The following is a 19,125-nucleotide window of genomic DNA, read 5'->3' on the forward strand; positions in this document are numbered from 1 at the left end:
TCTACGTATGTATTACAGCGGAAGACTTAAAATTATTTTTCTTAACTTAATTAAAACCCGAACTACACTAACATGGTTTCATAACATGATGACAAAATAAATAAAAACTCAACATCAAGTCACCCATATTGTATTACATTTCACAAAACCAAAGCATAGTTCTTAAAGGTTTTAAAGCAGGTTCTTAATTAGTTGCCTAGCCACCGCCACACACATCTTCGTTGCCCCTCCTGCTGCTCCTCTAACTCATCCAACTTTTTCCTTTATCTGTGGCACAAGGAAAGTAAGCTATGAGCACTCATGGCTCAGTAATTCCTTTCCTACTCACTAAAACCAACAATCAACACATAATCAACTAATGTCTCAACTTAACATGATCTCAACTAGTCATGGCATATCATCTCTTAAAACATAGCATGAAACATAACATAATTATATCATGGCATATCATCTCTTAAAACATAGCATGAAGCATAACATAATCATATCATGGCATATCATCTCTTAAAACATAGCATGAAACATAACATAATCATATCATGACATATCTTAAATCATAGCCTCAACACAACTTAATCATAGATCATATGCATCATGATTTTAAAAACATGTATCCGAAAAACATGTGTATGTCTCATAATCTTTTAAAACCATTTTCTTCTTACATATATATACTTGAACATAATATCAACATAATTAGGGCCCCGGCTTGTACCATACATACATAACATAGATGCGCGCGTCCTAAGTATATCCAAGGTAGCAAGTCTTGAATCATACTAGGAACTAGGTCAAGATCACAAAGCATGGCCTAGGGGCGTACTTGAAGAGTCCATCCCTTATTAGCCTAGATCACAAAGCAAGGCTTAGCCTAGATCACAAAGCAAGGCCTAGGGGTGTACTAAGGAGCCCAACCCTTATTAGCCTAGATCACAAAGCAAGGCTTAGCCTAGATCACAAAGCAAGGCCTATAGACTGATTAGGAGTCCACCCCTGGTACAAGCCTTACAAAGTAAAGTAACATGTATAAAAATGCATCATTTAGTCACATAGCATAGCATAAAAGTATGCATCACTTAGGCATACATTATGTCGTAAAAGTATGCATCACTTAGGCATACATCATATCATAAAAAGTATGCATCACTTAGGCATACATCATGTCTTAAGAAAGTATGCATCACTTAGGCATACATAATATCATAAAAGTATGCATCACTTAGGCATACATCATGTCTTAAGAAAGTATGCATCACTTAGGCATACATCATATCATAGAAAGTATGCATCACTTAAACATGTAGTATATCATTAAAGCATGCATATTTCTATCCACATAGTATATCATAAAAACATTCATATTCTAAGCACATAGCATATCATTAAAGCATGCATATTTCTACTCACATAGCATATCATAAAAGTATGCATATTCTAAGCACTTAGCATATCGTTAAAGCATGCATATTTCTAAGCACATAACATATCATTAAAACATGCATATTTCTAAGCACATAACATATCATTAAAATATGCATATCTCTATCCACATATCATATCATAAAAAGGTATAAATCACAAGCATACATGGTTAAGCATAAGGGTGTATCATGTGATTATACTATCATAAGAAACATGGTAACATAGTTAACTTGGGTTCTAAGCTTCCTAAACCCTTGGGTTCCTATCATGGCCGAACCCCCTTAGGTCTCAATTTAGGTAAAAACAACCTCCAAGCATGTGAAACCTAAATCATCATCACATAAATTTCATAGGAAGCATTATAAGCATGATTAACTTGGTTTCTAAGTTCTCCAAGTCCTTAAACTCATGTGGCCAAACCCTATCAGTATATAAACAAGGTCCCAAATGTCATGAAAGCATGGAAACCTTAAACCATATTTATAGCTTTTTTTTTCAAATAGCATAGTAAGCATATTGAGCTAGTTTTTAAGTCCTTCAAGCCCTTAACGTATATCTTGGTCAAACTTTTAACAAGTGTTCATTAGGGCTAAAAACAAACATACAAGCATGTGAACTTGAACTAACATCATGTATAAATTCATAACAAGACATCATACAATAGGTATGGCCGAAACTTACCCTAGCCTCATTTAGGTCACTAAACAACATATAGTATGAGAACTTTGGTTTTCTACTTATCATATTTCATGTAGAGTGACATAAGCATATTTAATTCTTGTTCTAGGGTTTCTAGGGCATCTATTCCTTCATGTCCGAAACACACAATGATCCATTTAGGTCATGGAAAAATTATACAAATATGTGACACAATCAACACCTTATCATATTTTCATAAGAAGCACTTTTAACACATTTGGTTTCATTTCTAAGGCCTCTAGGTCTTTTAAACCCTACTTGGCCGAAACTCATAGAATATAAACTTGCTTCAAATAGCCTAAAAGCATGAGAAATTATACAAGTTTCATAGCATGTGTAAGGACAAGCATAATAAACATACATGTGAATTGTGTTTTAGGCTTCCTAGGTTTCTTTCCCTTTTTCTTTTATTTCTCCGTATGGCCGAAACCTACCAATCTCTAAACTAAGTTTTAAGTGGCCTAAAGCATGGAAAACCTAAGTAAGTTTCATGGCAAAAATTACTAAGAACATCATATAAAAAGTTGGTTCATAAACAAGCTAGGACCCTTGTGATCTTACATGTCATATATCATGTAACTAATTTTCTATACTCAATTTAAACATAAGAGCATTAAACAACTTTCATATCATAATATCACAGAGGTCTTGAGCATATTAGAATTTTGTTTAAGCTTTTCTAAACTATCCATCTTATCATGGCCGAAAATCTAAAATAAGAGTTCATGAATTTCTAGCAATGTACAACATGCAATTCTTTAAGAGAACTCTATATTCTATCATACAAACATGGTTATTTAAATTTAAAGGTCTTCCTAACCCTAAGACCTTTTCTTGGCTGAAACATATAAATGGATTTCTTTGGTTTCAAGTAACTTTCAAGCAAGAAAACCAATAAAAACCCTTAGTAGTTCATGGGAGAAATTTTGTACTAGTTTAGTTAAACAATATTTTTCCCTAACCTCCTTAACATATTTTTGGCCGAAATTCTAGGGTTAGGTACTCCTCTGATCAAGCATCATTTAAGTATAAAAACATGAAGAAAATCCTTCCTACATAGAATAGAAAGAATATCATGAAATAAGGACTTGTTTAAATCATCCTAGATTTGAAAACCCTTTCTTTAGCCGAATTTTCTTAAATTTTTTCCTAGGTTTTCTAATCCTTATAAAATCCGAAAATCACATAAAATCCTTATACCACAGGTGAGGGGAATCTTACATCCTTTTCGCTTGTGGATCTTAGGTATGGTGGAGAAGAAGTAGCCTCTTCTTCTAGTTCCTTTTCCCTTGATTCCCTTGCTTAGTCCTCCTTGTATCTTAGGCTTCCTAGGAGAAAACCTTGGCTTTGGGGCCGAAGGTGGAGGAGAGGGGACTGTGGTGTTCTCGGTGAGGGAGAGGATGAATGAGAGAAAATGAGAGAAAAATAATTTTCTCTTTTCTTGCTCTCTTTTATGTTAAGGGGGAAGAGGTAGCAAAATTGATTTTTGCTTTCCTTCTCCCTTAACCCATTTTCTATTTTTCTTACATTTATTTTATTTTCTATTTATTCTCACCATTCATGATAAAATAAGGGGGAATGAATCCCCTTAATTCCTCTTTAAGTTTTCGGCAAAATCAAAGAGGAAGAGGGAGAGAAAGGGAGGAAGGCAAGTTGCCTTTCTCTTGCTCTTTTCTTGTTTTCTTTTGGCTAGCTTTTACTCTTACCTTTATCATGAGTTTCCCTCCTTTGCTATCAATATCTTTTCTCTATCCCAATTGGTTCCTACTAATTAATTCTATGAATTATAATATAAGAGGTTCAAGGTTCAATCCTTGACCTTCACTTCTTTTTATTTCATTTTATTTCTTTTTGCTTCAACCCACTTCTTATTATTTTTCTAAGGCAAGATTCCACATTCATATATTTATCTTACAAGTTTAGTGGGTATTACAGTACCCCGTACCTCATAAAAAGTTCGTCCTCGAACTTTAAAATAGTTGCATCAGGTGGCACTGAACTTTCGGCTGAGTGCATCGGCCACTTTGTTCGCCTTTCCTGGGTGATAAAGAATCTCGCAGTCATAATCTTTAACTAATTCGAGCCATCGGCGTTGCCTCATATTTAGGTCTTTTTGCGTGAAGAAATATTTCAGACTCTGATGGTCGGTATAAATCTTACACTGAGCTCCATATAAATAATGTCTCCATATTTTGAGAGCGAAGACCACGACTGCTAGTTCTAAGTCGTGAATGGGATAATTCTTCTCATGTTCTTTAAGTTGTCTAGAGGCGTAGGCAATGACTTTGCCATCTTGCATGAGTACAGCTCCAAGTCCTGTAATGGAAGCATCGCTGTACATATCGAAGCCTCTGTTGGTTTCCGGAAGAGTAAGAATCGGAGTACTGGTCAGTCTCCTTTTTAATTCCGCGAAACTCTTCTCGCAAGCTTCTGTCCATTCATACTTTGTATTTTTCTTGGTGAGGGCTGTCATAGGGGCTGCGATTTTGGAGAAATTCTCTACAAATTTCCTGTAATAACCTGCTAGACCGAGAAAACTCCTGACTTCGCTGGCATTCTTTGGTCGATTCCAGCTATTCACAGCTTCGATTTTACTTGGATCCACCATGACTCCATCTTTGGAGATGACATGACCTAGAAATATTACCCGGTCAAGCCAAAACTCGCATTTGGAGAATTTTGCATATAGTTGTTTCTCTTGAAGGATCTGTAGTACAGTATTCAGGTGTTCGGCATGTTCTTCTGGAGTTCTCGAGTAGATAAGTATATCATCAATGAAGACGATCACAAATTTATCAAGATATGCCGTAAATACTCGATTCATCAGGTCCATAAATACTGTAGGAGCGTTGGTTACTCCGAAAGGCATAACTATGAACTCATAGTGTCCATATCGGGTTCGAAATGCTATTTTTGGTATATCATCTGGTTTCACCTTCACTTGATGATAACCGGATCGTAGATCTATCTTTGAGAAAACAGTCGCACCCTTCAGTTGATCGAACAGGTCATCAATCCGTGGGAGTGGGTACCGATTCTTGATCGTCACATTATTCAGCGCTCGGTAGTCTATACACATTCGCATAGACCCATCCTTCTTCTTTACGAATAGCACTGGAGCTCCCCATGGAGAGTGACTAGGACGAATAAGTCCCTTGTCGAGTAATTCGGATAACTGTTCCTGAAGCTCCTTTAATTCAGCCGGAGTCGAGATCGGCTGAGTACCAGGAATCAATTCGATTCCGAATTCTATCTCTCTGTCAGGGGCCAACCTTGGTAGTTCATCAGGAAATACTTTTGGATAGTTGCACACTACTCTGACATCTTCTAACTTCGGGTCTTTGACTTGATTGGTGTCAACCACGTGCGCTAGAAACCCCATACATCCTTTATCTAACATCTTTTGTGCTTTAATAGATGACAATAACTTCTCCGGTCAGTGCTTGGTTCTTGCCCTTGTTCATTGCTTCCTGATAGTGCTCGGTAATCAGGGCACTACTGACTAGCTCCTCTGCAGTCTGCGGTCTATTAACTTCGCCGGCTACGTTTAGAGCTATCTCGGGTCGGAGCATCTTTAACATTAACCGGCCCCTTTCTTTTTCAGTTCGGACCAGTTCTGGGCACAGTCGGGCTAGGCGGTTGAACCTCTTAACGGCTTCATTAACTGATAGATCACCTTGCTGGAACTCAGTGAACTCGTCATAGTGCTTGTTGGTCACTCGCATATGGAAGAATTCCTCTAAGAACTCTGTCTCAAAATCTGTCCACTACATTTGCTTTATTTGTCTTTTCGCCTTTACTCTGTCCCACCACATCCGGGCATCTCCGGTAAGACAGAATGACGCGCATTTGACCTTCTCGTGTTCAGGCCAATCCAATAATTTCATTATGTTCTCCACGGTTTTGAGCCAGGCTTGCGCATCCCATGGTTCACAGTTTCCCGAGAATGCTTCCGGCTTAAGCCTTTGCCACTGAATCAGATGGGCCTCTTGTCGGACCATCGGAGTAGGGGCTGCCGGGGGCACTGGTGCGGCTGTAGGTACAACAGGTAGTGGATTCACCGGTGGGGTAACTGGGTTGCCTTGCTGACCCATTAAGGTAGTGATAAGCTGTTGTTGTTCTGCGATCTGATGCTGAAGGTCTGCGACTACCTGCGTCAGATCTGGTGGAGTCACTGTCCCTCCGGTTCGGGCATTGCGTGTCCTAACCATGTTTATCTAAAAGAAATAGACTAGTGTAAGTGGTTATCGATTTTTAGCCAATCTAACGTACTGGTTTGTTTCTATCTATTGTTATGGTATTATTCCTAACCTACCAATATGTACTCCTAATCTAATTTATAACTAAAAGCATAGAATAAAGCATCAAATATAAGCAAGTAAAACATGAATCTAAAGCATAAACAACATAAGGAAAAAAAATAAGGAATATAATGACAAACAATGTAACATAAGGAAATAAAGCATAAGCAATGTAGTAAAGAAATAAAACATAGGCAATATAACAAGAAAGAAAAATAAATCATATAACATGAAACTAAACATAAGCATGTAACAAGAAAATTAAACATAAGCATATAACAAGTAAATTAAGCATAAACATTCTTACTTGGAGCGGCAGGTAGGAGGCTTGATGTGTGTGTAGTGAGCTGGCAATAAACCTGGCTCTGATACCAACCTGTAACGCCCGCCCTCCCTGCTGACCCTAAGGGACGGGGCTACGATACTCTACGTACGTATTACAGCGGAAGACTTAAAATTATTTTTCTTAACTTAATTAAAACCCGAACTACACTAACATGGTTTCATAACATGATGACAAAATAAATAAAAACTCAACATCAAGTCACCCATATTGTATTACATTTCACAAAACCAAAGCATAGTTCTTAAAGGTTTTAAAGCAGGTTCTTAATTAGTTGCCTAGCCACCGCCACACACATCTTCGTTGCCCCTCCTGCTGCTCCTCTAACTCATCCAACTTTTTCCTTTATCTGTGGCACAAGGAAAGTAAGCTATGAGCACTCATGGCTCAGTAAGTTCCTTTCCTACTCACTAAAACCAACAATCAACACATAATCAACTAATGTCTCAACTTAACATGATCTCAACTAGTCATGGCATATCATCTCTTAAAACATAGCATGAAACATAACATAATTATATCATGGCATATCATCTCTTAAAACATAGCATGAAGCATAACATAATCATATCATGGCATATCATCTCTTAAAACATAGCATGAAACATAACATAATCATATCATGGCATATCTTAAATCATAGCCTCAACACAACATAATCATAGATCATATGCATCATGATTTTAAAAACATGTATCCGAAAAACATGTGTATGTCTCATGATCTTTTAAAACCATTTTCTTCTTACATATATATACTTGAACATAATATCAACATAATTAGGGCCCCGGCTTGTACCATACATACATAACATAGATGCGCGCGTCCTAAGTATATCCAAGGTAGCAAGTCTTGAATCATACTAGGAACTAGGTCAAGATCACAAAGCATGGCCTAGGGGCGTACTTGAAGAGTCCATCCCTTATTCGCCTAGATCACAAAGCAAGGCTTAGCCTAGATCACAAAGCAAGGCCTAGGGGTGTACTAAGGAGACCATCCCTTATTAGCCTAGATCACAAAGCAAGGCTTAGCCTAGATCACAAAGCAAGGCCTATAGACTGATTAGGAGTCCACCCTTGGTACAAGCCTTACAAAGTAAAGTAGCATGTATAAAAATGCATCATTTAGTCACATAGCATAGCATAAAAGTATGCATCACTTAGGCATACATTATGTCGTAAAAGTATGCATCACTTAGGCATACATCATATCATAAAAAGTATGCATCACTTAGGCATACATCATGTCTTAAGAAAGTATGCATCACTTAGGCATACATCATATCATAAAAGTATGCATCACTTAGGCATACATCATGTCTTAAGAAAGTATGAATCACTTAGGCATACATCATATCATAGAAAGTATGCATCACTTAAACATGTAGTATATCATTAAAGCATGCATATTTCTATCCACATAGCATATCATAAAAATATTCATATTCTAAGCACATAGCATATCATTAAAGCATGCATATTTCTACTCACATAGCATATCATAAAAGTATGCATATTCTAAGCACTTAGCATATCATTAAGGCATGCATATTTCTAAGCACATAACATATCATTAAAACATGCATATTTCTAATCACATAACATATCATTAAAATATGCATATCTCTATCCACATATCATATCATAAAAAGGTATAAATCACAAGCATACATGGTTAAGCATAAGGGTGTATCATGTGATTATACTATCATAAGAAACATGGTAACATAGTTAACTTGGGTTCTAAGCTTCCTAAACCCTTGGGTTCCTATCATGGTCGAACCCCCTTAGGTCTCAATTTAGGTAAAAACAACCTCCAAGCATGTGAAACCTAAATCATCATCACATAAATTTCATAGGAAGCATTATAAGCATGATTAACTTGGTTTCTAAGTTCTCCAAGTCCTTAAACTCATGTCGCCGAACCCTATCAGTATATAAACAAGGTCCCAAATGTCATGAAAGCATGGAAACCTTAAACCATATTTATAGCATTTTTTCAAATAGCATAGTAAGCATATTGAGCTAGTTCTTAAGTCCTTCAAGCCCTTAACGTATATCTTGGTCAAACTTTTAACAAGTGTTCATTAGGGCTAAAAACAAACATACAAGCATGTGAACTTGAACTAACATCATGTATAAATTCATAACAAGACATCATACAATAGGTATGGCCGAAACTTACCCTAGCCTCATTTAGGTCACTAAACAACATATAGTATGAGAACTTTGGTTTTCTACTTATCATATTTCATGTAGAGTGACATAAGCATATTTAATTCTTGTTCTAGGGTTTCTAGGGCATCTATTCCTTCATGGCCGAAACACACAATGATCCATTTAGGTCATGGAAAAATTATACAAATATGTGACACAATCAACACCTTATCATATTTTCATAAGAAGCACTTTTAACACATTTGGTTTCATTTCTAAGGCCTCTAGGTCTTTTAAATCCTACTTGGCCAAAAATCACAGAATATAAACTTGCTTCAAATAGCCTAAAAGCATGAGAAATTATACAAGTTTCATAGCATGTGTAAGGACAAGCATAATAAACATACATGTGAATTGTGTTTTAGGCTTCCTAGGTTTCTTTCCCTTTTTCTTTTATTTCTCCGTATGGCCGAAACCTACCAATCTCTAAACTAAGTTTTAAGTGGCCTAAAGCATGGAAAACCTAAGTAAGTTTCATGGCAAAAATTACTAAGAACATCATATAAAAAGTTGGTTCATAAACAAGCTAGGACCCTTGTGATCTTACATGTCATATATCATGTAACTAATTTTCTATACTCAATTTAAACATAAGAGCATTAAACAACTTTCATATCATAATATCACAGAGGTCTTGAGCATATTAGAATTTTGTTTAAGCTTTTCTAAACTATCCATCTTATCATGGCCGAAAATCTAAAATAAGAGTTCATGAATTTCTAGCAATGTACAACATGCAATTCTTTAAGAGAACTCTATATTCTATCATACAAACATGGTTATTTAAATTTAAAGGTCTTCCTAACCCTAAGCCCTTTTCTTGGCCAAAACATATAAATGGATTTCTTTGGTTTCAAGTAACTTTCAAGCAAGAAAACCAATAAAAACCCTTAGTAGTTCATGGGAGAAATTTTGTACAAGTTTAGTTAAACAATATTTTTCCCTAACCTCCTTAACATATTTTTGGCCGAAATTCTAGGGTTAGGTACTCCTCTGATCAAGCATCATTTAAGTATAAAAACATGAAGAAAATCCTTCCTACATAGCATAGAAAGAATATCATGAAATAAGGACTTGTTTAAATCATCCTAGATTTGAAAACCCTTTCTTTAGCCGAATTTTCTTAAATTCTTTCCTTGGTTTTCTAATCCTTATAAAATCCGAAAATCACATAAAAGCCTTGTACCACAGGTGAGGGGAAGCTTACATCCTTTTCGCTTGTGGATCTAAGGTATGGTGGAGAAGAAGTAGCCTCTTCTTCTAGTTCCTTTTCCCTTGATTCCCTTGCTTAGTCCTCCTTGTATCTTAGGCTTCCTAGGAGAAAACCTTGGCTTTGGGGCCGAAGGTGGAGGAGAGGGGACTGTGGTGTTCTCGGTGAGGGAGAGGATGAATGAGAGAAAATGAGAGAAAAATAATTTTCTCTTTTCTTGCTCTCTTTTATGTTAAGGGGGAAGAGGTAGCAAAATTGATTTTTGCTTTCCTTCTCCCTTAACCCATTTTCTATTTTTCTTACATTTATTTTATTTTCTATTTATTCTCACTATTCATGATAAAATAAGGGGGAATGAATCCCCTTAATTCCTCTTTAAGTTTTCGGCAAAATCAAAGAGGAAGAGGGAGAGAAAGGGAGGAAGGCAAGTTGTCTTTCTCTTGCTCTTTTCTTGTTTTCTTTTGGCTAGCTTTTACTCTTACCTTTATCATGAGTTTCCCTCCTTTGCTATCAATATCTTTTCTCTATCCCAATTGGTTCCTACTAATTAATTCTATGAATTATAATATAAGAGGTTTAAGGTTCAATCCTTGACCTTCACTTCTTTTTATTTCATTTTATTTATTTTTGCTTCAACCCACTTCTTATTATTTTTCTAAGGCAAGATTCCACATTCATATATTTATCTTACAAGTTTAGTGGGTATTACAACGAAGCTTCTCTGACAACTAGTGATTTAAGTTTTTATTTTATTATTGTCGGTAATTTCATGTTACAAATTCTTGTACTTATTACGAATTATTAGTGATTGCCCAACGAAAGCACTCAACGAGTGTGGACCTTGGAGTAGGAGTCGACGAAGGCTCCGAACCAAGTAAAATTGATTGTGTTAGCATTGTCCTTACTTTTGTTATTTCCGCTGTGTACTTGATTTGATTTTCGAATTCTCGACGAACGTTATTCCCCCCCCCCCCCCCCCCCCCTTTAGCGTTTTCATGATCCTACAGATAGGATATCACTTGTATAAGAGGGATTTTTCTTGTCTTTTTCCTAAATGTGTTGAATTGGAAGACGTGGAGCATATTCTACAAGAGGTCTATCTCGGAAGATTTTATTAGCTAGATATTTTTGGCCCACTCGTCGGGTGGACTCAACAAAATTTGTGGCCTCTTGCTTATCATATCATAAATATCAGAATATTCCACACTAATCCACAAAGATTTTAAAGACCTCAATCATTTCTTGCCCCTTTGACTAATGGGGAATAGAAATTATAGGGTCATTCCCAATGGCATCAGCATAGAAGAGATTCCTACTCGTCACTATAGATTATTTCTCTAAGTCGATAGAAGTAGAAGCCTTAGCAAAAATTATAGAGAAGATGATCATCAAGTTTCTATAGCAGAATATCCTCTGTCAGTATGGAATTCCTTATAAACTCGTTTCAAATAATGAAAAACAATTCTAAGGGCGGAGAATTCAAGAGTAGTGTTCCAGCTATGATATTTTGTAACCTTTCATTTCTGTAACATATCCTTAGAGTAACGGCCAAGCGGAAGTTACAAATAGGGAGATTATAAGAGGCCTTAAAGTTAAGCTAGATCACATGGGAAGAAATTGGGTAGATGAGCTTCTCAGTGTTCTATGGGCTTATCGCACTACTTCTCATGAAAGTATAGGTATAATCCCTTTCCATCTTGTTTATGAAGGAGAGGTTGTGGTCCCTGTAGTGGTGGGCCAAGAGTCCGATCAACAACGACTATATAATGAAAACAACTTTGGTCGGTATCTAATGGAACTAGATCTGATCAAAGAAATCAGAGAGAGCAGCCGCTCGACTGATGGTGTATCGACAATAGATGAGACAAAATTACAATCAAAGGGTCATCCCTAGAATCTTTCAAGTTGGTGATTTGGTGTGGAAGAGAGTCAAGCCAGTGAAAGATGTTAGCAAACTAGAACTTCAATGGAGCGGACCGTACAAAGTCATCCATAAGCTCGCTTCCGGTGCTTATTATCTTCGGGATGCCAACGGGAGGGATTTGTACCGACCATGGAGCCCAATCATCTTCATCCCTATCGAACTTGAGGGTATACTTGTACTACACATGTATCTTGTTGAGTGTTTGTGCTTAATGAGAATGCAGGCAAACTTCACTCACAGAGAACACGTCCCAGACTCTTGTGCCTTAGGGCCAAGTTATAAGTGGGGTTCTCCATTCCCAAAGACTGTCTAGTCATATATAATGTCCTAGACTCTTGTGCCTTAAAGCCAAGTTATAAGCGGGATTCCCTGTGCCCAATTATCATTCGATCGGATATAATGTCCCAAACTATTGTGCCTTAGAGTCAAGTTATAAATAGGATTCCCCATGCCTAATGACCATCTAGTCGGATATAATGTTCCAGACCCTTGTACCTTAGGGCCAAGTTATAAGCAGAGTTCCTCATATCCAATAACCGTTCGGTTTGATATAATATCCTAGACTCTTATGTCTTAGGGTCAAGTTATAAGCGAGGTTCAAAGTGCCCAATGGGGTTCCCCGTGCACAACGACTGTCCGGTCGAATATAATGTCCCAGACTTGTGCCTTAGACCTAAGTTATAAGCGAGATTCCCCATGCCCCACGATTGTCTAGTCGAATATAATGTCCCAGGTTCATGTGCCTAATGATCGTCCGATCATATATAATGTCCCAGACTCTTGTGCCTTAGGACCAAGTTATAAGTGGGGTTCCCTATGCCCAACGACTATCCAATTGGATATAATATCCTAGACACTTAAGTCGTAGGGCTAAATTATAAATGGAGTTCCCCATGCCTAATGATTATCTGGTCAAATATAAATTCCAAACTCTTGTGTTTTATGGACAAGTTATAAGTGGGGTTCCCCATGCGACCATATGATCATATGTTTGTCTCAGGCATGTACGCTTATAGGCCAAAGACTTATTTCTCAACGAGTTACAAAGTGTGGTCACACGCACCACTACATGAATGGTACTCAGTCGCCTTCTCGGCGTTCCCACTCAGTTCATTCTATAGTATCTAGCTGCTTGATTAGTGATCATATTTATAACAAATAGGTCATAATTTTCTCTCAATCGCTTATTCGGCGTCGAAATGTTTAGTCGCTCACTCGGCCTTAGTATTTGCATCTGTTGGAGTAATCTAGGTATCCTAGATTTTGATATTTGAGCAAAGTTTTAAGTTAAGTTTATTATTGTATTTGATATATTTTATGAGTGTGCATGATACAGGTACAACAAAGAAAATCCAAGTGTGATCTTGGCAAAGGAGGAAAGTCCAAGGGTGAGTCTTGGCGGTGTAAGTCCAAACATGCAGTCTTGGCAACATAAGTCCGAGTGTGACCTGGCAATGGATGAAGTCCCGGAGGCGTGGTCTCTTGGCAAAGGGAGACCCGACAATAATGACAAGGTCAATGGAAGCTCCAAAAGGCAAGACATGAAGGATGGAGAGGCATCTGAGGGATGCGAGACTGATGGAGGAGGCTAGAAGGCTAGTTCTAGGTTATGCGGGCAAGGACAAGTGTATGAGAGACTATACTCAGGCTAAAATTACATATTACTATAGTGGTTACTGTAGCATTACTGTAGTAGTCGACTAGTGTTTTCATTAGTCGATTGGTATCTAGTCGTTGGCCTGTAAAGGTCGAAATCCACAGAAGCCAATCGACTGGTAAGTATGATAATTAACTAGTGGCGGAAACATTGCTTGGATGTTTACATCCTAGCTCTATTTAATGGAGCTTGGGATGCTTGAGCAAGGTGGCAAAATTAGTGGTGGTTAACTCTAATTAGAGTCTCCAAGTGCTCAAGTGATCTAGTGTGGTCTTGAATGAGTTGTGGTGAGATTTCTCCACCCATAAAGAGTTGTACGAGCTAGTTAGAGTTTGTTGGGGATTGATCCACAAACAGATTGAGGTTTTGTCCACCTTACAGACACGCCGTGGAGTAGGAGTCCTAATCTCCAAACCACATTAAACGAACGTGTATTGGTTTTCTTTCTTGTTTATTGTTTTCTAGAGTTAGCATTCCTTTTGTTTGTTAGTATTTTTGTTTCCGCTATGACTAACAATTGTATGAAGCTATTCACCCCCCCTCCTAACGGGCATTAAGGTCTCAACAAGTTGTATCAGAGCTTGGTCTCTCTTTGTTAGACTAATCGCCAAAGGAGCAACCATTAGAGAAGAAGATGGAGCTAGAGGAACCTCTCTGATAGGACATCTGGATCCCACCTCCATATAAGCGCGAAGACTTTGGCTATTGGAAGTCGTGCTTGGAGACATGATTCCAAATAGATTAGAACCATTGGATGGTATTTGAGGAGTCATTCAAGACTCCAACCGACAAGAAGGGAAAACGCCTCCTGCCTCGGTATTGGTCTGAGGAGAAAAGGGAGCAATCCGAGGCGGACAAGGAGGTAACTATAATTTTAATTAATTTATTATATCCTAATGTGGTATTGTATGTAGATGAGTACAAGAGTACTAATGAGCTTTGGAGCAAGGTGATTGCGCTCCATGAAGATACTACACAACTCCAAGGAGTAGAGGAACCCAAGGAGAAGGGTTCATTGGTCAAAGGGAAGGACCAATCGGAAGTTGACACATGCTCAACATCCGAGGAGGAGAAGGAAGATGAGAAGGTATCATCCACATCTTCAAGGGAGGAAGAAGTGGAACCGTCCACATCTTCAAGTGAAGAGGAAGAAGAGCAATTCAAGGAAGAGGAGATCTTGGAAGCTCAACTCTCCACCTCAACTACCAAGAAGAGAACAAAGGACCACATCAAATGCTTAGTGTGGTAAGATGGGGCACTATAAGAGTAGGTGGCCTTCACTCAAAAAGGTAAAAGAGGTAATCCCTAAATCCGGTAAAGTTGATTTAAGAACTAATGTGGTTTATAGGGATGGAGTTAAGGAGAAGAAGTACATTAGGTGTTTCACATGTGGTGAGTGGGGGCACTATTACATGAAGTACCCATGGAGAGTAGAACTCAAGAAATTTGCACACTTGAAGAAATGGGAAAAAAAGATAAGCTCAAGTCAAGTAGGAGCTTCAAAGGTAAAAGGGAAGGTAATTCCTATTTTGAAGTTTAATCCAAGTTCAAATTCCTTCATGCTTGATATGGGTTAGGTTTTATGGGTCTCCAGATGAGGAGAGAAAAGGAAGAAAGAATCAAAGGAGGTAGGCCAGTAACGACCGAGACATACCTTCAGAACAAAGATAGGCTAATATCGGTCAGGATATATCTTGCCGAAGGAGGACAGGCCAATATCGGCCGGTACATATCTTCCGAACAAAGATAGGCCAATAGTGGTCAAGACATACCTTCCGAATAAAGGTAGGATAATATCGATCAGGACATACCTTCTGGATGAAAATAAGCCAATATCGACCGGGACATGCCTTTAGAACAAAGATAGGCTAATATCGGTCAGGATATACCTTGTCGAAGGAGGACAGGCCAATATCGGCCGGTACATATCTTCCGAACAAAGATAGGCCAATAGTGGTCAAGACATACCTTCCGAATAAAGGTAGGCTAATATCGGTCGGGATATACCTTGCCGAAGAGGACAGGCCAATATCTGCCGGTACATATCTTCCGAACAAAGATAGGCTAATAGTGGTCAAGACATACCTTCCGAATAAAGGTAGGATAATATCGATCAGGACATACCTTCTGGATGAAAATAAGCCAATATCGGCCGGGACATGCCTTTAGAACAAAGATAGGCTAATATCGGTCGGGATATACCTTGCCAAAGGAGGACAGGCCAATATCGGCCGGTACATATCTTCCGAACAAAGATAGGCCAATAGTGGTCAAGACATACCTTCCGAATGAAGGTAGAACAAGATCGGCCAGGACATGTCTTCAAGGTAAAGGTAGGCCAATATCGGTCGAGACATATCTTCCGGATGAAGGTAGAATAATATCGGCCAGGACATGTCTTCAAGGTAAAGGTAGTTCATCATCGGTCGTTACATACCCTTAGGATAAGGATAGATTAACATCGGTCGGGAATATTCTTTCAAGTAGATAGTTAATAAAGATCATTCAATCAATGTCTTAGAAACATGTTGAATAAAAGGCAGCTTATTGTTATTTTGTAACATAACAAGGAGGTGTCAAATAAAATAATTCATGACAGGTGTTATATAAAATAATTCATGACAAGTGTTATATATTTTTCGGCGGGAAATATACTTTCAGGTTATCTTACAAGTGCTAAACGACAAAGAAGGTACATCTGGGGTACAAAAAAGATTCCTTAAAAATCATCTTTCGCAAGTACACACCTGACATCATCTCATAACGAATTTTAACAAACCGGGTCCACTTCATGATTACGGAGGTTATATGAAGTGGTATAAAAGGGGGAATCCTCTCCGTTGGCTAGGTAAGTTCACATCATCGTGTACTTTCACAACCCTAATTTCCTAACTACTGTTCATCTTCTTTCTTCTTCCTTCACATCAAGAGAGATCACTAACTTGAGGGTCGGAGGGCCTAGCCAGGGATTCCCACCCCGGTCTTGGGTCACTGACGATAGTGTTGGCTGGTCTCTTGTGTGTAGGGGGTCTTGGAAGCTTGGGAAGTCCTGCGTTCTCCCCCTCGGACTGGGATTCCTCCCTACTTATCAGATTTCCTTCGGTGGTTCTGGTTTTCTCCTGATCCGCTTTGGGTTTCTCGGATCGAGGTTTTATCAGCGTTGTTCTTCATCAGCATGGTGGGTTTCTTTCTTCCGAATCTCCGTTGCGGTCAGCTTCTCAAACAGGATCAAATTTGGCGCCGTCTGTGGGAAATTTCACCTGAATATGAGACTACGTGATGGAAGAGGCTGGGAAGTCGAACCTACTTACTATCAGTCGTGAGGATTTGGATCTCCTCATTAATTCTCATGTTCAGAAAGCCCTACAGCAATAGCAACAACAATTGCAAGCTCATACTGGGGCCACTCTGCCGACGGCTCATCATCCAGCGATATCGACCACCGAGCATCGGAAAGGAAAGGAACTAGAAGAAGAAGAACATGTATATTTTCCTCCAGTTACTGTTTCTCCAACTAGGCATCCCCGAGCCTTCCTTCGCACTCCCTTGGATCCAGGGGGTAAGATGCCTATGTTCCAAGAATCCTCTGGCGAAGCACCAGACAGAGAAAAGCGTAAGATCAAAATGATGACTAGTGATAGCTCACCAGAGAAGGTCATCTCTCCATTCTCACAAAGTGTATTAGATGACCCGCTTCCTAAGCGATATCAAAATCTTCAAATTGGAGAATATACTAGGACGACAGATCCAGAAGATCACTTGTTGAAATTTGAGAATGTAGCCTTGTTGCAACAATTCTCCGACGGAGTAAAGTGTCGGATGTTTCTCACTACTCTTGGGGGAGCAGCACAACGCTGGTTCAAAAGGTTACCTGAGAAATCTATTCGAAAATTTAAGGATTTCAAGAAAGTCTTTCTACATCATTTCTCCAGCAACAAAAGGTATCATAAGACCCCATGGAGTCTATTTTCAATTAAGCAAACGTCTAAAGAATCCATCCGGGCATATATCAAAGGTTCAATCAGGTAGCTATAGATGTACCTAATGCTACTACTGAAATATTAGTAAGTGCTTTCTCTCAGGGTTTAAATGATAATGATTTCTTTAAAGATTTGGTAAGAAATCCTCCTGTTAATTTTGATTCCTTAATTGAACGGGCTACTGAGTTCATTAACGTAGAAGAAGCCCAAGCTGCTCGTAGGAAAGAAGGTGTTCCCTCTTCCCCTACTCATACTAAGGAGAAGGCTCCGACCCCCGTGCCCCCACCAAGAGGGCCTAGAATAACTCATCCACCTCATCGACAACTGGATTATCGTTCGCAAGCTGTACAACATGTAGAGATGCAGCCAGAGGCACCGAGAAGATGGTGCACTTATCATAAAACTAGCAGTCATCATACTGATGATTGTTTTGTTTTGAGTAATAGACAAGTCAATAAAGAGCGATATCAGAGGCAGAACTATTACCGGCAGCAGTACCCCAGGCAGCAGAGTCCGCCCAAACCGGAGTACCGCCCGGAGGGAAACCGCCAAGAAGCAATACCAGTCCCTGCAGGTACCAGCCAAGTATCAGAGAAAGCACCTTCAGAAACCACAATGACCCGTCAGGAAGAGAATAGAAACAATGCTGCTCAGGGCAGTATTAACATGATTACGGGCGGACCCACTGATGGGGATTCTAACAGAGCCAGAAAAGCACATGCCCAAGATTGGAGATTCATGCAGTAGGGTGCAGCATGGAAAGAGCGGCCGTCCTGAAATAAGTTTCGGGCCCTAAGATCTGGAAGGGGTAGAGATACCTCACGACGACGCATTGATCATCAAAGCTGTGATAGCCAACTACGCCATCGCTCGTACCTTCATAGACACGGGCAGCTCCGTCAACATTATATTCAAGAAGGCTTTTGATCAGCTGCAAATTGATCCAAGCGAGCTTCAACCGATTGCTACTCCTCTGTATGGATTCACAGGCAATGAGGTACAACCTTTAGGTCAAATGAAGTTGGCCATTTCTCTAGGGGAGGAACCCTTAATGAGAACCAGGAGATCTTATTTCATGGTGGTGGACGCTCCATCCTCTTATAATGTAATACTGGGTCGGCCTGCCTTGAATGAGTTTAGGGCGGTCGTTTCTACTTTTTGTCAGAAGATTAAGTTTCCTGTGGAGGACCAAGTCGGAGAGGTGCGAGGCGATCAGAAGACAGCCCGCAAATGTTACGTAGAAATCATTCGGACTGAGGCTAACACCGCTCGGAAAATTCAAAGAATGGAAGTTAATGCCATTCGGGAAAAGCAGCCCGTCCTGGTTTATGAAGAAAAGGAAGAAGTCCAGATCCAAACCGGATGGCCAGAAG

The sequence above is a fragment of the Zingiber officinale genome, chromosome 11B, assembly GCF_018446385.1.
Source record: "Zingiber officinale cultivar Zhangliang chromosome 11B, Zo_v1.1, whole genome shotgun sequence".
Classification (NCBI taxonomy): domain Eukaryota; kingdom Viridiplantae; phylum Streptophyta; class Magnoliopsida; order Zingiberales; family Zingiberaceae; genus Zingiber; species Zingiber officinale.